We start from the raw sequence: 21,195 nt of genomic DNA on the forward strand, positions 1-21,195 counted from the left end.
AAGCAGCTCCAGAAGTGGGAATCCAATAAAGGCTCAGAGAGACTCTAGTAGCAACATCAGTGCTCAGCTTCTGATACACATCTACATTCTTGTCTTGGGAGTCCATTGAATATTCCTGTTTCTTTCTAATTAAAGTTTCTTCTAAGTTAAAAAAAAAAAAAAGGAGTTATTTGTATATTTTAGACAAGAATCTTTTGTCATATGTTTATTTTGCAAATATTTTTCCTCAGTCTAGTCTTTTCATTCTAGTGACTGTATCTTTCACAGAGCAGAAACTTCCATTGTGTTTCTTTCTTTCATAGATTGGGCCATTGGTGTCATAGCTAAAAAGCCATCATTGAATGCAAGTCATCTAGAGTTTCTTCTACGCTATCATCTAGGAGTTTTATAGTTTTGAATTTTACATTGAGTTCTGTGATCTATTTTGAATTAATTTTTGTGAAAGATGTAAGATGTAAGGTCTGTGTCTAGACTCCTTTTTTTTGCGTGTGAATGTCCAATTGTTGCAGCACTATTTGTTGAATAGACTATATTTTCTCAACTGAATAGCTTTGCTCTTTTGTAAAAGTTTGGTTAACTATATAAATATGTGGCTTTCTGTTTTGTTCCTTTGATCTATTTGTCTATTCTTTCACCAGTGCCACAAGGTCTTGATTACTATAGGTTTATGGTAAGTCTTGAAGTCAGATAGTGTCAGTCCTTTAACTTCATTGTTCTCATTCAAAATTGTGTTGGCTATTCTGAGTCTTTTGCTTTTCCACATAAACTTAAGAATCAGCTTCTCAATATTCACAAATGAACTTGCTAGAATGTTGACTGGGATTGCTTTGAACCTACAGATCATGTTGGGGAGAATTAACATCTTGACAATATTGAATCTTCCTATTCATAAATATAGAGTAAGTCTCCATTTATTTGATTCTTCTTTGATCCAATTTTTATTGTAAGAAAATCCACATAACTTAAAATATACCATCTTAAGTATTTTACGTGTAAAATTCAGAGGTATTAAGTACACTTGTATTGTTTTGCACCCATCACTTCTATCCATTTCCAGAACTTTCATCATTCCAAACTGAAACTGTATACCCATTAAACAATGGCTACCCATTCCCTTCTCCCCCAGGCCCTGGTAACCACCATTCTATTCTGTCTCTATGAATGTGGCTACTATAAGTAGTCTGCATAAGTGAAAACATACATATCATATGTGTGTGTATGTGTGTGTCTGGCTGTTTCACTTAGGTTAATGTCATTGAAGATCACTTCTGTTGTAGCATGTTTTAATATTCCCTTCCTTCTTAAGGCTGAATAATATTCCATTGTATGGATGCATCACATTTTTTTAAATCCAACCTTCTGTCTGTCTACAGGCCCTTTGGGTAGTTTTCACCTTTTAGCGATTATGAATAACTGCTATAAACATGGGTGAACAAATATCTTGTTGAGACACTGCTTTCAGTTCTTTATGGTATATATTCAAAAGTGGAATTGCAGGATCATATGGCAATTCTATCTTTAATTGTTTTGAGAAACTGCCAAATTATTTTCACAGTAGCTGCACTATTTTACATTCCTACCATCAGTGCACAAGGGTTCCAATTTTTCCACATTCTTGTTAACAATTTTTTCCCTGATTTTGTCTGTTTGGTTTTGTTGTCATCCCAGTGGGTGCGAGATATTATATTTTTAAAAGTAATATTAGAATAATTAGTAAAATAAAAAGTAATTTTCACAAACCTTTGTCACTTATTCATCATAAAACACCTATACTTTTGGTACATGTTTTTATATCCCCATTTTAAAATTGTGAAAATTCACTTCTCTTATCTAGAAACTTGTGGAACAAACACTGCAATCCAAGTCGTGTGATCCGAAATCAAGGATTCTCTCCACCATGCTATTTTACTATGTGCCCTACCAGTACATTTCACAGAAGGACCTAGATAACCAATAATTTGGCTGAGTGGCAGTGCTTTTATTGTAATTTTGATGAATATCAAATGCTAATGTTTCATTAAAATAGAGAAATGCCTGCTTGAGTAGCATATACCACTTTTCATGTTTCTCTCCACATTTTGAGGGCAGCCAGTCCTTTTCAACTGCTTTTCAGAGAAATGTAGCAGGAAGCAAAAACACATCTTCAGTGCTCTGAGTAATAACTTGACACATTGCTTAAAAAGAATCCCAGCTGTGCTGTTTCATAACTCATATGTTTGAAAGCTTCTGCTGATTTTTCTACATGTGGGGAATGGTTTTGCCTTATTTGCCACTTCAGTTTGCATGATTTCAAGCATTCTGCTCAAAGAAAATTTCAAGCACTCAGCTCTTTTCAGAAACAAGGTATGCCTCTCTGCATAGAAAGAAATGTCACCGCAAGCAAGTATTTCCTTGGACAAGTTCACCTTCATGTCAGCATGTGCTCAACTCTTGCTCATTCCTGGTGCTAGCCACTTACCATCACTCAGCTCTGGGACCTCTGAGGCATATTCTAGGAATGGTGGGTACCATGATCAGGAACACGTCTTTGTACTGCACAAGACACCTCTCTGCCTTGCAAACTACTTGACAGGCAGGGGCAGACCCTCACCACTCTGAGAGGGAATGAAGTTTTATGATTTCAGAAGGAGTTTCTGTTTTCTGAGGAGCTACCTTCTCTAGCTGCTTTTTAAGCCTCCATTCTCTGATGTGTGCAGATCACAGTACAGAGCTGGCAGCACTTTATTAGGAAAAACAAACTCTTTTAGGCTTCATAGCTCTCCAGTTTAAGCAATCCAATGATATAGTAGCAAATTTAAAAATACACAGTCCACAAAACGGTGTCTACCATATTATCTTACTTTTTCTTAATTGCTTTAAGCTCACCAAACTCATCGTTTCTCACCAGATTTAAGAAGCAGAATATACTTTGTGTTAGATTAAGTTTTCCAAAGAAATAATCACATGGTATTTATTATTGTCTGATTATGTAATAGATAATCAATTAAATATAAAATATATGGTTTGAATTAGAAAGTTAGTGTTGACAGAAGTAATGCATGACAGTAAATATTCAAATTCAGTCCCACTTATATACTTAGATTATTCACTGGTAAACATGACAGTTGGAAATGCTGCACTTAGCAAAAATTATTCCAAGGTTATTGAATATTTAAAAATATTATTTGAAGGTAAATGTAGTTTTTAAAAAAGGACTGTGAAATCAAGAAGAATGTCTTAATCTACTTTATTTCCCGTGTACACCTCCCATTGTGTCCTTTTTGTTTTGCAATGAGATGAAGTTGAACTGTGGCTGTCCCCCTGCTTCCCTGATCCAGGATTTTCCTTTTCTCCCTAATGCCAAACTTCTGTTGAAGAAATATTTACTGACAGCAGAATCCATATCTCAATCTCAGACATCTCCCTGAGGTACTGCCCTCAAATATTTAACTTGCTTGGAACTCCCATTGGGATATCTACTTGACACCTCAAACCTCACAGGGGCAAAGAAAAAAACCTGATTTCAGCCCAATACCCCCTCCTCTACCCCCTCCTTTGCTCCAGCAGCAGCTTTCCCTGATGTCTTGCATAGAAATTTCATTCTTACTTGTTCATGCCTGCAACCTCAATGCCAACTTTGAGTCGTCAGTTTCTCTTCTTCTCCAAATCCAAATTAAGGAAATGCAGTTGCTTCTCCCATCAAAAAAAATATCCATAATCTGACTATTTTCCCTGCTCCACCTGGTCTGTGATCCTGGCTGCCACTACGGTCATTGTCATCAATATCTCACCTGTATTACTGACAGTCTCCTAGGGATCTCCATTTCCTTCCCCTTCTTTACCTCCATCCATACACAGAGTAGTCTCAAGTATTTTCAAGTATAAATCCACATTATATCATGCTTGTATTAGTTTGTTTTAATGCTTTTGATAAAACATACCTGAGACTGGGGCATTTACAAAAGAAAGAGGTTTAATTGCAGTTCCATGATCAGAAGAAACCTCACGATCATGGCAGAAGGCAAGGAGGAGCAATTCACATCTTACATGGATGGCAGCAGGCAAAGAGAAAATGAATGCCAAGCAAAACGAGTTTCTCCTTATCAAACCATCAGATCTCGTGAGGCTTATTCACCACCATGACAATGGTATGGGAAAGACTAGCTCTCATAATTCAATCATCTCCCACTGGGTCCCTCTCACAACATGTGGGAGTTATGGGAGCTACAAGATGAGATTTGGGTGGGGACACAGAACCAAACCACATCAATGACTTTTACTTTTTACTGAGACAGGATCTTACCCTGTCGCCCAGGCTGGAGTGTGGTGATGATCTCAGCTCACTGCAGCCTCCACTTTCCAGAGCTCAAGTGACCCTCCCACCTTAGCATCCTGATTAGCTGAGACTATTTTCATGTGCCACCACGCCTGGTTAATTTTTGTATTTTTGGTAGAGACAAGGTTTCACCATGTTGCCCAGGCTGGTCTAAAACTCCTGGGCTCAAGTGATCTGCCTGCCTCGGCCTCCCATAATGCTGGGATCATAGGTATGAGCCACTGGACATGGCCATCACTCTTTTTTCAAATCCTGCAATAAATTTCCATTTGACTCACAGTAGATGCCATATCCTTGCAATGGTTTGTGAAGCCACATGTTATCTGGACCTCATCAGCTCTCCAACGTCCTGTGCCATTCTCCTAGCAGCTTAGCTCTCCTCTGCTACCTCCCCTTCCTCATTATTCCTGGCAAGTGCCAGGCACACCTCCAAATATGGCTTTAGCACTGATGGTCCTGCTGGGAATGCACATTCCCCAGGAAGTATCTCTGCTTGCCCCTTCACCTTCTTCAAGTGTGTCACCTCCCCTCTCTGTGAGGCCCACCATCCCCACTTCATTTAATATCTCAGTTGACCTTCTCATCTCTCTTCCTTGCTCTGCACTTTTATTTTTCATTTCCATGGCATTTATATTGTTCAACTATACCATGTAACATTTATTTTGTTGTCTGTTGCCCATGTCCCTCTGCTAGAGAGTAAAATTCACAAGAGTAGAGGTCTCCTTATGGAAGACAAGCCCCTTTCTAGCTGTTCAATCAACAAGTTCTTAATGAACACAAGTTTTTCTAGGCTTGGTGCTAATCAACGAGGATAAAAATGCAAATTAAATCCCACTCTTAGTGAGCCCACAAATTAATTTTTACTCATGTTTTAATACCCTCCCTAAAAAAAATTGGAAGAATTTAAAATATCTGCATATATGAGTAATGCCAGGGCATGTATGACCAGATAAGGATTACATTTGGACTTAACAGTCGCCATGCCTGGGAAAGAACGCCAAAGCAGGGTAGACACAGCTGCTCTCTCGGAGAACCCTTTCGGGAGTATCCAGTGATGGTTGAAATCACCGTAATCCCTAGTCCTGGTAGCTGTATTGCTTGCAGTTTCTGTTTTCTCAGAGTACTTTTTTCAAAAATACCTGGTGGGCTAAAAAAGAAAGCTACCTAATAGTGTTCATTTTAAGCAACAATTCACTGTTACCGGCCAGAGCCAAAGCCAGGAAAAAAAAAAAAAAAATGTCTATCTTTATCTTAAATCACATAGGAAACTTGAAGGGATAATGGAAATATATGTGAATAAAATGTTTGCCTTTCAAATGCTTTTTGCTAAAGTACTTAGCGTTAAAAGTCCAGTGGTCTTTACATGACGGTGTCATCAGGTTCTGTGATAGGACCCAGGTCAGGTCCCAACCTCGGGTGCGGTTAGGAAAAAGCCTGGCTGCAGGGCCTCCTCTCTCCCCAGGCCATCACGTCTGATTTTAAGTGCTTTACCCATGAAGGTGCTAATGGTCTGAACCAGGTTTCTGATGGACATATTGCTTTAATAGTGGATTTAAATATAATTACTTGTAAATTTATAACTGACATGTGGGGCAAGGGGCACAGTGACAGTTGTGCCAACTCCTCCTGCTAGTTTTACTGAGAGACATCCACATTTCCAGGAGAAATACCAGATCAGATGACCATACTGTCAGTTAAGACTAGGTACCTTCAAAAACTTTGCCTTGTGGAATATTGAAGTCAATTAGGGCCTCAGAGATACCTTGTTCAAATTTCTGTTAAAATATGTCTACCCAAACATGAGAACACAGTGATGACTTGAGTATTTATATGTATCTATATCTATCTATAGCTATGTATGTATTTACATCTTTCTCTCTCATATTGTTATCACAGGTATCATATCTATATGTATATCACATAGATAGCATATCTATATATCATAGATAGAGAGAGAGAGAGAGAGGGAGAGACAGAGATTTTTTCTGTAAGCTGATTTGAGTCTTTCTGATAAACTGGCATGACTTCACTTGACCAATATGATTTTCTCAGGGAATGTATTTTTAACTAACAATTCTCAACAGCAAGAGTTCAGATATTTTACAACCCTATCAAGTTAGAAGTTAATCTATATAAAGACGGATGTCATCCTAGTTTTACAGTCTGCTAGAGAAAATGACCTTAATAGCTAGAGTTTCAGTTCCCTGGAGAACAAAAACCAGTTTTGGAATTTAGATAGTAATGGCATTTCAGCATCCCTTGCCTGCCCCACTCCTTTAATTCTCTTTGAACTTTGTCTTTCCCATGATTAGTTCACAATGAGTTACATAAACCTTTGGCATGTGCTCACAAACACACTTGTTTGCTTCTTGAAGTTCTGCTCTTCACATCCACACCCCTCAGCACAGCCAGCTGATGGTAGAAAGCTCCCAGTTCTCCTGGGCCTGTAAATCTCCTGAGGAAACAATGTCAGTTTCCTTTTGTTTTGGGGACCTCCAGCCATGGCAAGGTGACCTAGCCTATCCTTGAGATCCTTTTAAACAGAGAAGAGCCATCCTTCGCCCTGGATCTCACATTTCACACCACCTTCCTTGAAATATCTGAGAATGCTCTCCTGTTTTCTAGCTTTCTTGATTATAAGCCAAATTTAATGATACACATTTCTTCTTGTGAATAGAAACCTAGAAAAATATTCTTCTCATTTGCCAGTCCTATGCACACCCTGAATGATCTTTTTGCTTTCCCCCAAGAGCAAAGTACCCATTATTTATAAATGTCTGAGTGATTCCCAACCCTGGAAACAGAATCTTCAGGAGAAAGTAGGTGGAGGCCACAGTATACTTGTAAGAATTGCATGAGAGAAATATCTTTCCCAGCTTTAAAAATATTCCTGCAGTGGGGAAAATTAGTTATGATTATTTTGGAGCAGATGTTATTCAAGATACCACATTTAACTGTGTCAAGAAAAACAACAAATAAAAGATCATAGATCTCTTTCTCATAGTGACTATATTCCAGCATGAGCCACAAACATGAAGTGAAAATTTCCAAATTCATTCATAAAGGACACTCCACGGCAAGTGCTACACCAGAAGTTGCCAGGAAGAAGAGTAAGAGTCCTTCCTTTGCCTGGTCTGAAGGGTGCTGGAGAGATTCTTTGAAACCCTGGAAATGAGATTTGAAGAATGAGTAGAGCATCACTATTAAGAATGTTCGTGGATGGCTTATTTCAGACAATGAGGCAGTATTCTCCACTCCAAGAGGCTACCAAGTGCCTTATGGAAACAGGAGAATATCTTCTTCCCCCGAATGTCCCTCTCCAGCTACAAATCTATGCTTCACTGTTTACAACTGGTACCGTCAGAGGAAAAACCAAGATGCTTCCAAAAGACAGTTTCTAAGGGCAGGCCTTCCTCCACAGGCCTGGACACTGTTAGTGTGGATCTGTCTTGTTTTCTTCTATTGGGGTTTTAGGCAAGTAGTGTGAAGCTCTTACTTGCTTTTCTCTCATTCTATGAAGTTAGAGAGGAACACCTCTTTAAAAGAAAGATTTTCAAGAGGCTATACAAGGACATTTAAACACAAAGACAGATTAAAGCAAGTAATCAGTCCTTTTTTTTAAAAAAGCAGACAAAAAGTAAAAATGAAATTAACAGTGTGAAAAGGAAATAGGCAAATTTAAAAATTTATTCTGTGCCTTTCTCATGCAGTTAAGCTTCTCATTGACTTCTTACAGTCATTTCACACCAGCCTCCAAGATCGCCCTCTGCTCACTCTCACCATAATGCAGAGACTACAGGGGTTTTACCATTTCCCTTCATATTAACAACCTGGCTGTTACACAGGCTGGGGGAGGCAGAGGAAAAAAGACAGCTTTCTTTGCATTTCTCACCTCTTCATTGACCAGTCTTCCCTTCGTTGGAATTAGTGATAACACAGGTCAGCACTAGTACCTTTTCTCTGCATGTAGATATGATAAACTCTACAAGTAACATAGTCAGTGAGCAGATGTGAGGTTAGCTGCACAACTTTTGAAAAACTAAAAGGTGATACGGACATTGCTCATTCATATTTCCATACAGTCCATCTTGAATGAAACTGAAAGATGAACCAGGCTGTGGGGGGACTAAGGCCTTAGTCGCAATTTTGTGAATTCTAGAGAAAAAATCACCAAGAATTAGATTCTGCATAACTATTCATGTGCTACTATTTGCAAACACTTCATTAAAAAATTCAAGACTTTCAAGAAAAGTTGAACAAATCAAACCATTTTTACCTATGACCTCCTTTGTGTCCCTTTCAAAATTCATGTTGCAACTTAACCCCCAGTGCAATGGTATTAAAGGCGAGACCGTTAGAAGGTCCTTAGCCCATGAAGGCTCTGCACTCAGGATGAGAGTAGTGCTCCTATAAAAGGGTGGAATGGAGCAAGTTTGTCACTTTTTGCCCTCCAGCCATGTGAGGACACAACATTCACTCTTTCTGCCAGGTGAGGACACAGGAACAAGGCACCATCTGTGAAGCAGGGAGCTCTCACTGAGCACCAGATCCGCTGGCACCTTGATCTTGAACTTCTCAGTCTCCAGAATTATAAGCAATGCATTTCTATTATTTATAATTACCCAATCTAAGGAATTTCATTAGAGCAGCATGAATCAACTAAGACACTAAAATATATATCTTCAATTAAATAAGGAAACAGCCAAAAAAAAGCACATTGTAAATAACGTACTTGAGAGTGTAAACTTTGGCCTAAAATAAGGGAAGATGTTAGGAGTCATCGTAGATCTCCCTATATATCTAACAATGTGAATATCTCTCCCAAACTTAGTTATAGGATACTAATGAGCCAAATCAGAATGTCATTTATGAAGAAAAGTGAAACAAAAGAATTTAAGCATGTCAACATAGATCTAGATGTGCACTACAGAATATCAGAGACTTGGACAATGACAGATACACATTCAGCTATTCAGACACCTTACATTTCCCCCCCGAAACTTAGATATTGTTGTTTTGTTTTGTTTTGTTTCCCACAGAATCATCCTGAAGGTAAAAAAAGAAGCAGGAGAGAGCAAAATTTAGAGTTAATTAGGCTATCACTGACCAGGGTCAGTTAAATAAACACAAATAAGCATTTTCCAGAAAAGAAGGAGTTGGCATTCCAGGTTGAATTTTAGGTATGCAAACCTTTGCAGCAAAATATGCTGTATGCTAGCAGAGAATTTCCAAAAAGCAAAGGGGAATAAGTCCAAAAATGGACATAGATCAGAGCAAATTCATATTAATTTTTTTTGGAATACTGAAATTCCTTTTTTGTTCCAGTTCATTGTCTCAAATTCTTACCAAATGATTTTAGAGAGAATTGAATTGATAGAATTGATTATTAGAAAAATGAGTTGAAAACAAACTATTTAGAACCTACTTCTCTTTTTCATGCATAAAAAAACAGGATGAGAATATAATGAATATAAGGCTAATGAAGAATGCATGTGTAAGGACTTGCTTCAGCAAAGCTAAGGAATGTTAAGACAAAATTTCTCCTACCCAGTCTGAGGAGCAAGAGATTAAAGGAGAGAATCCCTTCTAGGTCTTTTGGTTAAGATCAAGTGTAGGATCTGTTTTTATCAGTTTAATATCTGGTACATCCTTTATCCCAGGACAATATATGAAGTGGATTTTTGGAGCAGGGAGATGGTGGAAAATAATACACTATGCTTAACGTTGACCATTTGCTCCTGCTAATCAGATGTTCTGCATAAAACTGGCAACTGGGTAACGATTTTCCATAAATTGAAATGAGGAATGTTAGAAACACACAACCAGTTAACAGTGAGTGGCACAACAAACACAGAAAAAGCCCACACCTAGCCAGCAGACTGACATGCTGGGGTGTAACCGGCTTTGCGTATGAGCTCCTTTTCACTTACCAACTCACACAGCTGTTACCAGGTGCTTGTTTGCAATAACGTCTCTCCACTTACTACTGTCCTTCCTTCTGGACAATTTCCTTTAGCATTTGCTCTGCCTTTATGTAACTCATTTTTTAATACTGGGCAAAAACAAGGGTTCTATCAGAAAGTCATAGTGGAAGCAGTTTAAGGACGAGTGCAGCAAACAATAGAGAATGGCTCCTAATAAGTGGGCACAGCAAAGCCTCTCCTAGTGAAGGTCACTGTCCACACACATTTTCTATTTGCCTGCACTTGGTGCACACATTTTTTCAGTATCTAGGTGAGATTGTGATGTTCCATGAATCATATTCAGAATATCAATGTAAGTTTTCTGACACTTTCTTTTAGTTTGGTAAAACAACATAAAATTTAGAATCCTAACCATTTTCAAGTGTACAATTCAGTAACACCAAACACACCCACAATGTTGCACAATCACCACCACGATCCATCTCCAGAACACTTTCACATCCCAAACAAAAGCTCCCACCAAGGAATGATAACTTCCCTTTCCCCTTTCCCTTGGCCCCTGCAACCTCCATTCTGCTTCTGTCTCTAGGAATTCACCCAATCTAGGTGCTGATAGAAGTCAAACCGTACAAAACAGATGCTTTTGTGCATAACTTATTTTACCCAGCACAATGTTCTCAAGATTCATCTACGTTGTAGCATGTATCAGAACATCACTACTTTTAAAAGGAAAAAGTATTCATTGCATGCGTGCACCACACCGCATGTATCCATCCAACTGTCTGCTGAAGGAAACCTGGGCTATCTCCACTCTTCAGCTACTGTGAATAATGCTGCTATGAACACGAGTGTACACACGTTTGTGTGAGTGCCTGTTTTCAATTCTTTCCACTGTATACCTAGAAGTGAAACCACTGGATTTCATAGCAATTCTATGTTTAAGTTTTTGAGAAAACACCAAATTGTAGCAGCTGCCCCATTTGACATTGCTACCAGCAATACAGTAGGATTCTAATTTCTCCACTTCTCTACCAAAACTGATTTTCTATATTTTTTAAGTAATAGTCATTCTAGCAGATGTGAAGTAGTCTTTTATTATGGCTTTGATCTCTATTTTTCTAAAGACTAGTGATGTTGAACATATTTTTATGTATTTATTGTCATGTCTATTCAGTCTTTTGCTCATTTTTAAGTTGTGTTTTTTTGTTGTTATTCTTAAGTTGTAGGAGTTCCATCTATATCACATTAATTCCATGTCAATTGCATATGGTTTACAAATATTTTCTCCTATTTGTGGAATGTCTTTTCACTCTTTTGACAGCATCCCATGATAAGTACAAGGGTTTTAAAAAAAATTAGAAAGTCCAATTTAATTAATTTTTTGTTTCAGTGTTTTAAGTGTCATATCTAATAAAAAAAAGATTCTGAATCAAATGCCATGAAGATTACCTCCCATATTCTTTCCTAAGAGTTTTATCATTTCAGATCTTAAACTGAGGTGTTTGATGCATTTTGAGTTAAATCTTGTATATGGTTGTAAAAGTTTGGGGTCCAGGTTTACTCTTTTGGATGACTATATGTGATTTTTGTATAAAATGCTTTGAAAAGTGTGTATCACCTATAAGTCTCCCTATATCAACACTGGTTGAAAAGCATATTTAGAGTTTCTAGCATTCTATCAGGTTTGAATTAAGAATTCAGGAGGCATTCTGAGAAAATCAATAGCTTGGGAGATGTTCTATGAGGCCCCCCTGTTACAAATGGTATTAATTTGATGGCAAGAGTATGTTTTATTCAAAATTACTTACATTGTTTTTTTCTTTTTGCAAAGGCTATGTTAGGTCACTAGGAACACCACAATACATTCCATAAAGTATGATGCAAGTGACACTTGTTTTATAACAGTGTAGTAATATTTTTTATAACTACAAAAATAGAAACCAAAATTTAGACCAGGCATGGTAGCTCACACCTATAATCCCAGCACTGTAGGAGGCTGAGGTGGGTGGATCTCTTGAGGTCAGGAGTTCAGAATCAGCCTGGCCAACATGGTGAAACCCCGTCTCTACTAAAAATGCAAAAAATAACCAGGCATGGTGACGTGCGCCTGTAGTCCCAGCTACTTGGGAGGCAGAGGCCAGAGAATGGCTTGAACCCGGGAGGTAGAGGTTGCAGTGAGCCCAGATCATGTCACTGTACTCCAGCCTGGGTGACAGAGTGAGACTCTGTCTCAAAGCAAAACAAAACAACAACAAACAACAACAAACAAACAACAACAAACAAACAACAACAAAAACTAAAGTGCTTGGCAAATCACTGTCATCTTAATTATTTTGTTGCTTTGAAAACAAAATCGATACCCCAGATGCAGCATATCTGGAAACTAATTCAGAAGAAAATAGTGCATATCAGGTTTTATAGCATGTAAGTTGCCTGGTTCAGAGGACTTCTTCAACAGAAGATGCTTTACTATTCCCAGGATATACAGCCAGGCCCTGCACAGTTGAAGTCAACATGTATTGAATCAGCAGCATCCTCAAGAGAGCTGCTTGGCTCGGGACGTAAGGCTGCACTGGTCACACTTGACTGAGGCACAGAGAGCAGACCAGAGTAGCCCCTGCCCATAGAGCTCAAGAACTGTGCAAGGACAAGTCCACATAAATAGGACGCCCACTGTCCCCCATTTCCACAGAGCAGTTGCCCCGGCACACAAAGAGGAGAGGGTCATTTATGAGAAGAGACAGTCACTTGAAATAGGGTGAGTGAAGTGACTGATATGCCCTCCATATATCTGCTGGCCTTATGTTTCACCACCAAACTCCAATCACATCTTCATTGCCTGTCAGAGTAGGATCAGGACCACTTGTGTCAGGGTGACTCCGGATGCTTGGAAACCCCATTCCTGTATCTATGCAAGACCTACTGAGTCAACATTTCTTTTGGTAGATCTCAACAGTCCACGTTGCTACAAGAGATCTGGACCTGAAAATTAAAGTTTGAGATTCCCAACTCTCTTTTCATTTATGTTTTGCACGCTTGAGATATGAAGGTTACCATGCAATTATTAGTATCATTTTGTTTTCAAGAAATTTTTCATTATTTATTTTCTAGGCAAGCTTTTCAATATTCTAATATTCACAGCTATTTTGTTTATTTTCTCCACTTTTTATCCAGAATTCTGTATTGGCTGCCTCAGGGCTTTTGCTTCTGGTCAACTCACAGCTAAGTGGTATGGCGAGTGGCCCCAGTGATCTACACCTGATGATGGAGAACACGCAGTGTGCAATCTCAGGAGGTAAAATTCTGTCGATGATCAGCAACAACTGATGTAGCTCCTGGAAAACATAGCCCTGCCGCCTTTGACAACTATTCCTCCAAAGTTATAGTATATGGACCAGTGAAAATTAGCTTATGGGATGCTAGGTGGACAAGAAGACTATCCTACCAAGTAGGTGTCTTACCTTGAGAGTCTTTAATGATTTGAAAGTCTCCATGTATTTCAAGGTGTTCCGACGTGTCACAACGTTGCTTCAACACTCTTGTAATCCCAGGGGGACTAAATTTAAAGTGAGAAATAACAAAGACACGATTTAGAAACCAAAAGAGAAAATGCTGACTCCAATCATTTACGCACAGGATTTAACCCTAGGTAAGAAATCAGTGTTATTAAATACCTGAATAGTTGGCTTTCAGCCATGAAGTCCTCAGCAGTGTTTGAGGAAGTTCCTAGCATAGTTCTATGCCCATCCCTATCAAGAAGGAGAAGCAGCAATGTTTGCTGTTGAGAATGCCAGAGTCCTGACCTTCATTACTGAATCCTATCCACCAAATCAGTTTAGCCTTTCTTAGAAATGCTAAGTCCGATGCCCTGACAAGCTTTGTTACAGACTGTTTTTTTTTTTCACTGAATTATTTTTAACCTCCTAGCAATTTTAAGATTATTTTGATAAAATGGAAGAGTTCATACTTTCATATTGCGTTAAAATGTCTTCCTAAAATGACAACCTTCATAAAGCCTTGTTTTTCAAAAGAAACTACTCTTAAGCAGATTGCTAGCCAAATATCTTCCAAACTTGCTTACATTATTGTGCTGTGAGCACTAAGCACTAAGCTGTTTAAAAGACCTTTGTGTTTAAAATGACACATCTTCTGAATTTATGAAATTTTCTAAGTAATTTTCAGACCTGTAAAAAGTACATTGTCTTGTCTAAACATGCCCCCAAAATGCCATAACTAAAAATCTCTAAGCTCACTACAGGGCTGATATGAAACTTCTTCCAGATTCATTTCACCTAGGTTGGACCACAGTACCACTTACAGATCCATAGATCAAGGGAGCTGTTGGCATGGGTGTGGACAGAACTGGAGTGCCTGTACAGATGAGTCCTGAGTTACAGCATTGGATAGAGCTGGAGGTAGAAAGATTTAGTGTCCTGGCTGCACCAATACAGGGAGTCCAAAAATGTAAATTATAACCTAGACCTTAGGTTATTATAGAGATACATTTGTAATACATTACAGATCATTCTGTTCCATGTTCTAATTTCTCCTTTCTAGTTAGATATAGTGGTAATAAAAGGTTTCTCAGAGGAATTTTGTGAAAATTAAAATAGATATCATGTATATAACAAAGCATAAAGTGTTAAAAGAAAAAAAACCTCAAATGATAGCATGCATTAGTGTTAAATATTATTACATAGAAAATATTACACTCATTCGAAAATACCAAAACCTGAAAAATCCAGAAATATCATACAGGTATAAGGAAATCCCTATTGAAAGGGGAGGAAGAAAAGAATTACAGAAATAAAGCCATGTTTTCAGGAATAAGATTGAGAAAGAATTATTTTGTTTTTAAGGATACAAAAATACCACTTGAGTTTTCTTATTTAGGAAACATATAAATTTTGACTTTAAAAATGAAAAAGTTATTTTTAAAGACAGGGATAGCTTTATTTTATAAAGGCTAAGAGTAATAGCATACTGAGTGGTCCTGCAGATAGATTTCTGTTCCACGTAAGGAAAGTTATTTTATTAATTTGAGTCCATGAATTGAAGCAGTGTGTTGTCTATAACCTAAGAGCCCCTATTTTCCTGGTGGAAGGACTTCAAACTTTGTAGATAGCAGCTGGTACTGGAAGTGGCTTCACTACTTGAGTGACTGATTCTAAGAAAACTGAAGAGAACTGTTCGATATTAAATCAGTCAATACCTTTGGATCAGGATACATCACTTTTCAATAATAAGAAGGGCTCTTTCAGATAAACTCAAGTGAGATTGTGAGACTGAAGGATTTTAAGGAATTAAAAAGAATTTGTAACGTATTAGAATACTAGAACATAAAAATGGTGATTTTTTTTTTTTAAAGGAAATGTGCTTGCTAGAGATCTATAGATTAGTTAGCTTGAATAATTTTGGGGCAACGTCTGAAGAAATTTTCAATATTTTGAGTACTTCAAAAGAAAATTTCTCATGTGGGAGTAAGTGAAGCAATTTCAATAAAATCTGCACCATGTAGAATATTCTTTTATCAAATAATCACAACATAGTAAAATGAGACCCATAATATGTGTAAATATTATTCATGTGTGTATGTTTTCATGTGTGTATGCATATACTTGAAAAAACTGTTCCTAATAATTAAATTGAATCACAGGCTCATATCTTCCCAAAGAAAACGATTTCAATAATAAAATTGTTATCAATAATTATTGGGAAAATGTTGGCATGACATTTCCAGAACTACTGCTTCTTCTAATGTGACATTGGCAATTTAAAAGCTATAATTTTGTGGCTTCTAAGAAGCCATTGAAATGTTTGAAGAGAGGAGTCAGCAAAAAATCTTTCACAAGGAAGGTGAATCACTATTACTTCTCAAAGCAGGGAAGCTGTTCTAAACTTCTTCATTAGATTTTTCTGAGAAAGGCAGGAATCTCATGGCAGTTTTAGAATTAATTTTAATGCACACTAAGAGCAACAAAAATACACATTCTTAGACTCTGAGTGAAAGAAAGGCTTTTTTTTTTTTTTTTTTTGAGACGGAGTCTTACTGTGTCACCCAGGCTGGAGTGCAGTGGCACAATCTCGGCTCACTGCAACCTCCGCCCCCTGGGTCCAAGCAATTCTCCTGCCTCAGCCTCCTGAGTAGCTGCAACTACAGGTGTGTGCCACCACACCCGACTAATTTTTTGTGTTTTCAGTAGAGACGGGTCTCGAACTCCTGACCTTAAGTGATCTACCTACCTCGGCCTCCCAAAGTGTTGGGATTACAGGCATGAGTCACCATGCCCCGCTGAAAGGCAGAATTTTTAAAGAAAGATACAGACTTGAAACATGGAAAATATTGGTTCAAATAACAGTTCCACCACTTATTAGTCTTGTGAATTGGATACGGCGGTTAACTTTTCTCAATATTTTTCTAACCTTGAAGATACTAAAATACCACTCTAAAATGGCTATAATAAGGATTAAGCACAATAAAGTTGATGGGGCACCTGATGAAAAGCTGGGATCACAGTGCTAGTTGCTCTTTTCTCACCTTCAGATTTTATCTGAGAATGAAATAAGAACCTGCATTATGGTCTTGTTCCATAGGGAGCAACCCAGCTTTCCCTCTGCATTTTAAATTTGAGCAAAACTCCAAGATCAAGAGCCTATCTTAAATATTCAAAAAATGTATCATAAATAATGAAAATAAAATGAAACTGACTTGGACTTCAATGAGCAAAGCTCCATGCCTTCCACAATAGTGTTAAATAGACGGATGTCTTCTTTCATGTCAACAAGAAATAGTTTTGAAAGTGGATAACTTATTCTAATATAATGAATTAAAAATTGAAGAAGCATCTGCACCTGTCATTTCATTGTCATTAGAAGGAAAAGTAGATTTTACAGCACCAAAGTCAAAATTGCTAGAGAAATGAAGAATATATCCTACACCAACACTAAATAACTCCATCCTGCAGGTTAATTCAATGTCTTATTTGGAATCATGTTTCATTGATAAAGTATCTTGGTGGACCCCTAAAGCAGTGCAAATTAAAACGAGATATTTCTCCTGGTATAGAAGATAAATGAATAGTACTAATAAAAATAATCCAAAATAAAACCATCTATGATGTCATGGTATAGATTCTGTGGAATTAAAAGTAAACTACATTTTGGGGTATGAACAAAACTGATTGTTTAGTTAAAAAAAAGATAATATTTCTGTTCATAGTAACATATAAAGAAGGCCTTTGGGTGGTATTGATTGATTGAGAATAGATAAAAAACCACTTTATTAAGTCTATTGCCAACTTTGTTCCAGACTGAAGCATGGTACATCATTTGTAACAAATCTAGTGGTGATGGCTTTCTAGGCGTTTTACTGTTTAAAACATAATGTAAAGTAAATTCTAGAATGATTGGACTCATTTTAATAGCTATAATCTACCAAAAATTCAGTATAAAAGAGAAAATATTAAGGACCTAAGAGGTATTAATCCACTTAAACTAATTTACATAATAAAAAATAAAACGAGAAAAATTCAGGTAACAAGTCTTCCTTAAATAAGGAAGGTTATATAAACTATTAGAAAATAACATATAATAAAAGATATAACAGTAAGTTGAAGATTAAAAATAACAATTTCTTCAGTAAGCATTTGAAAAATATATTGTTTTACATATAACCTTTATATATATAGTTGAGATTTAATGTAATACATAAATCTATGTATCCACACATGTATACTAAAGATTTTTAAAATGAAGATTTAAAAACATGCTTGTAAATAATTTATGAATCAAAATATGTCATATTGGAAAACTAAATAATTCTCAGAAATGAATAATAGACAAAACACTACATATCAATTCTAGTAGAATTCTAGCCATTCTGGTAGCAATGCAACTGCTCTTGAAAGAGTAAAGTATATTCTGTAAATATTTTTTTATCCGAAAACAATAAAGTCTGAAAATAAACAAGCCTAGAAACTTACTCGAGCACAAAGAAATGAAATTGAGAATATAGGGGCAAGAAAATAAATAAAATATTTGCAGAAATTAGTAAAATAGAATATAAATCTACAATAGAAAGCATGGAAAGTCAGAAGTTGATTATTTGATAACTCTAACTCAAAATGTATATAAATTCTTTTAAAATAAATGAATGAATAAATATAAAGAAATAAGATAACACTATGGCAAATTTAATCAGAAATAAATTAAAAAGGAAAGAAGGCACAAATAAAAATTAAAAATCAAAGTAGGAATGTGGTTAGGGATAAAACAGAGATTATAAAGTTAATTAGAAAATTTCACTTACAAAATTAATTGATAAACTTGAAAATTTGTCTATATTAAACCATCTCTATAAAATTAACCATGTAACTTCTCACAATTGATTCATAAATATCTGAAGAACCCTACATTTTAAAATTTCAATCAGTAATTTAAAAATCTTATAATACCAGACTAAAAAAATGATAATTTACATTCCAACTCTTCCTGTGAAGCTAATGTAACCTAAACATATAAACGAGATACGACTCATGTAAGAAAGGAGCATACAATTCAATTTTCCTCATTAACATAAATGTACTAATCCTAAACATTATATGATTAAACCAAGTACATTAACATATAAGACAAATCATCATGTACATAGCTAATTTTCTGCTGTTAAAAAATGTCTGGATGAAAAACAGAATAAACATTAATCAAATTGATGTAATTCACCACTTATGAATTAATATGATTATTTCAATAATATGCAGAGTAGCTATAAGATGAAAATTAACATTCATTCATTATAAAATTTAAAAATAATTAAGTGGCTAGAAGAGAACTTCCTCAACTTGAAAACGTGTTCTATATATTTGAAAACCTGTCCAACCCTGTAGAACACATATTTCTCATAAGTTACCTGTAAAAATAATTATTTAACAGATCAAGGAAAAGACAAGGATGCCAACAATCACAGCTTCCTAAAACATGCTATGGAATCTCCCAACCAATGCAGTAACTTTGTCTTAAAGAATGAAGTGAGCTTTAAAAGAAATAAACGTAATGAAAATAGTTGAATATATAATTGCCTACAATGAAAATTCAAGAGAATCTTTAGAAAATGTATGTTTCATTAAAAGATGTAGACATAGCAATATATAAAGGTGTAGATATAGGATTAATATATAAGAATGAACTGCATTTTTATGTACAATCAAGAGTTAGACAATTAAACTTCTTAAAATAACAATCATAATAGACATAAGTTTATTAAGACATGATGACTAGGAACAAATTTAACCAGGATAATCCAAAATATTTATAGAAAACAATTGAGCCCTTTTATCTATGGCATTGTATAAAGCTAGGTATTTTTTTCCAATAGAAAAAGATAAGGAGGAAGAGAATGAGGGCAGTTGAGAGAGAGAGAGAAGACTTTTGACCTCATGTTACTAAATGTAGAAGATTATTTAATATAGTATTATATCCATTGATAGTAAAAAAGGATAAATGATACATAGATGACTGATAGAGAGATAGAGACATGACAGATGATAGATAGATAGACAACTTCCTTAACTTAATAAAAAAACATTCACTCTAAACCTCAGAACATGATTACATGGATTTGCAAAGTTAAGGATTTGTCATTGCATGTTTTGGCAAAAATTTGAAGAGATGAGCAGTCACTTGCTATTGCACTTGTTGATGGGATATATCTTTGAAAAAAAAATTAGAGTTTATTTTACAAATAAACATTGCCTGTTCCTTAGAATCCTGCAGCAATTTGACTTCTCTAGATATAGTTTCTATACAAACCATTACATATAACTGTCAAGGAATGTGCACATGAATGCTTACAGCAATACTGTTTTTACAGCAAAACTTGGAAATAGCCCAAATGCTCATCAGGAAGATTAGGAATACAGAATAGGCATGGAGTATATATGATATACTCATAGTGTAGATGAAACAACATGAACGTATAGTAGAAGCATAATATTGGAAAAATATTTAAGAGATATACATGTATATATACATATATATGCTTTTTTGCATAAATCTATAGTGTAAGAAAAACTTTTGAAATAACACATACATTGGTGTGGTAGCATTATGTTTTTTGACAAAGCAAAGCGATGATGAATGCACCCAAGGCAAGGGCAGTGTTTGCTGAGAAGCACAAGGTTGTCTCAGTGCTGTTTATGATATGCTTGTACTGAAGTAATATGTTGAAGACCTTGCCTTTCTCTTTTGCATCAACTGCTAGACAACATAATCACAAAGAAAGAAAGAATGTCAGGTTTAAAATACAACTAACTAGAAACATTATACATGTAAATGTGATCATTAAAAAAGCTCAATGTATAGATTAAACGGTAGATTAGATAGTGGTGAAGAAAGAATTATTGAAATTAATGATTATTGAATTGGAAGATATATTGTGGAGATTACAGAGAATTCAGCAAAGAGAAGAGAGCAAGTCGAAAAAAGCAAGATATGCAGAGGCACGTTGCACATGCTCTGAAAACACAAGCCATAATATTCAGGTCTTGTAAATCTATTAATATTTTTTATAATGTATATGTTTTCTAAAAATTATCTATTATGCTGTGGTTTCAAATTTGAGCAAAGTTGTTAAGTGAGTTATGTTTTTACATTTTCTACTATGATTAATACATTTTTATATGTATCTATTGTTTTCTTCATGGTTCCTGTATTTTTTTGTATGTTTGCTTCTTTCCAGAAACTTAAGTTTGATTTTGCCAGTTTTTTCATTATTTTCCAACATTTTAATTAATGTTTTTTCCTTCATTTAAAAAAAGTTATTCTTACTTTTTCTGAATTCCTGTATTGAACACTTAACAAAATTATATATTTCTTCTTTGTTTCTAGGTGAACACCCTGAGGTAAATATATTTCCTCTCTAAGTACCATGTTAAATAAACTCCATAAGTTTGCCTTTGG

General features: G+C 35.9%; 1 non-coding gene and 1 pseudogene across 1 annotated transcript; one reads left to right on the plus strand and one right to left on the minus strand.

Annotated features, from left to right (window-relative positions):
- The first annotated feature begins 9,894 nt into the window (after positions 1-9,894).
- LOC119620661 (U2 spliceosomal RNA) lies at positions 9,895-10,078 on the plus strand. Its single transcript, XR_005237205.1, has one exon. It is a non-coding gene; the product is annotated as a U2 spliceosomal RNA (small nuclear RNA).
- A 2,697-nt stretch (positions 10,079-12,775) lies between these two features.
- The window catches only part of LOC140709546 (uncharacterized), a 30,430-nt pseudogene continuing 22,010 nt past the window's right edge, over positions 12,776-21,195 (minus strand).

This window comes from Chlorocebus sabaeus, chromosome 21 (assembly GCF_047675955.1).
Source record: "Chlorocebus sabaeus isolate Y175 chromosome 21, mChlSab1.0.hap1, whole genome shotgun sequence".
NCBI lineage: Eukaryota > Metazoa > Chordata > Mammalia > Primates > Cercopithecidae > Chlorocebus > Chlorocebus sabaeus.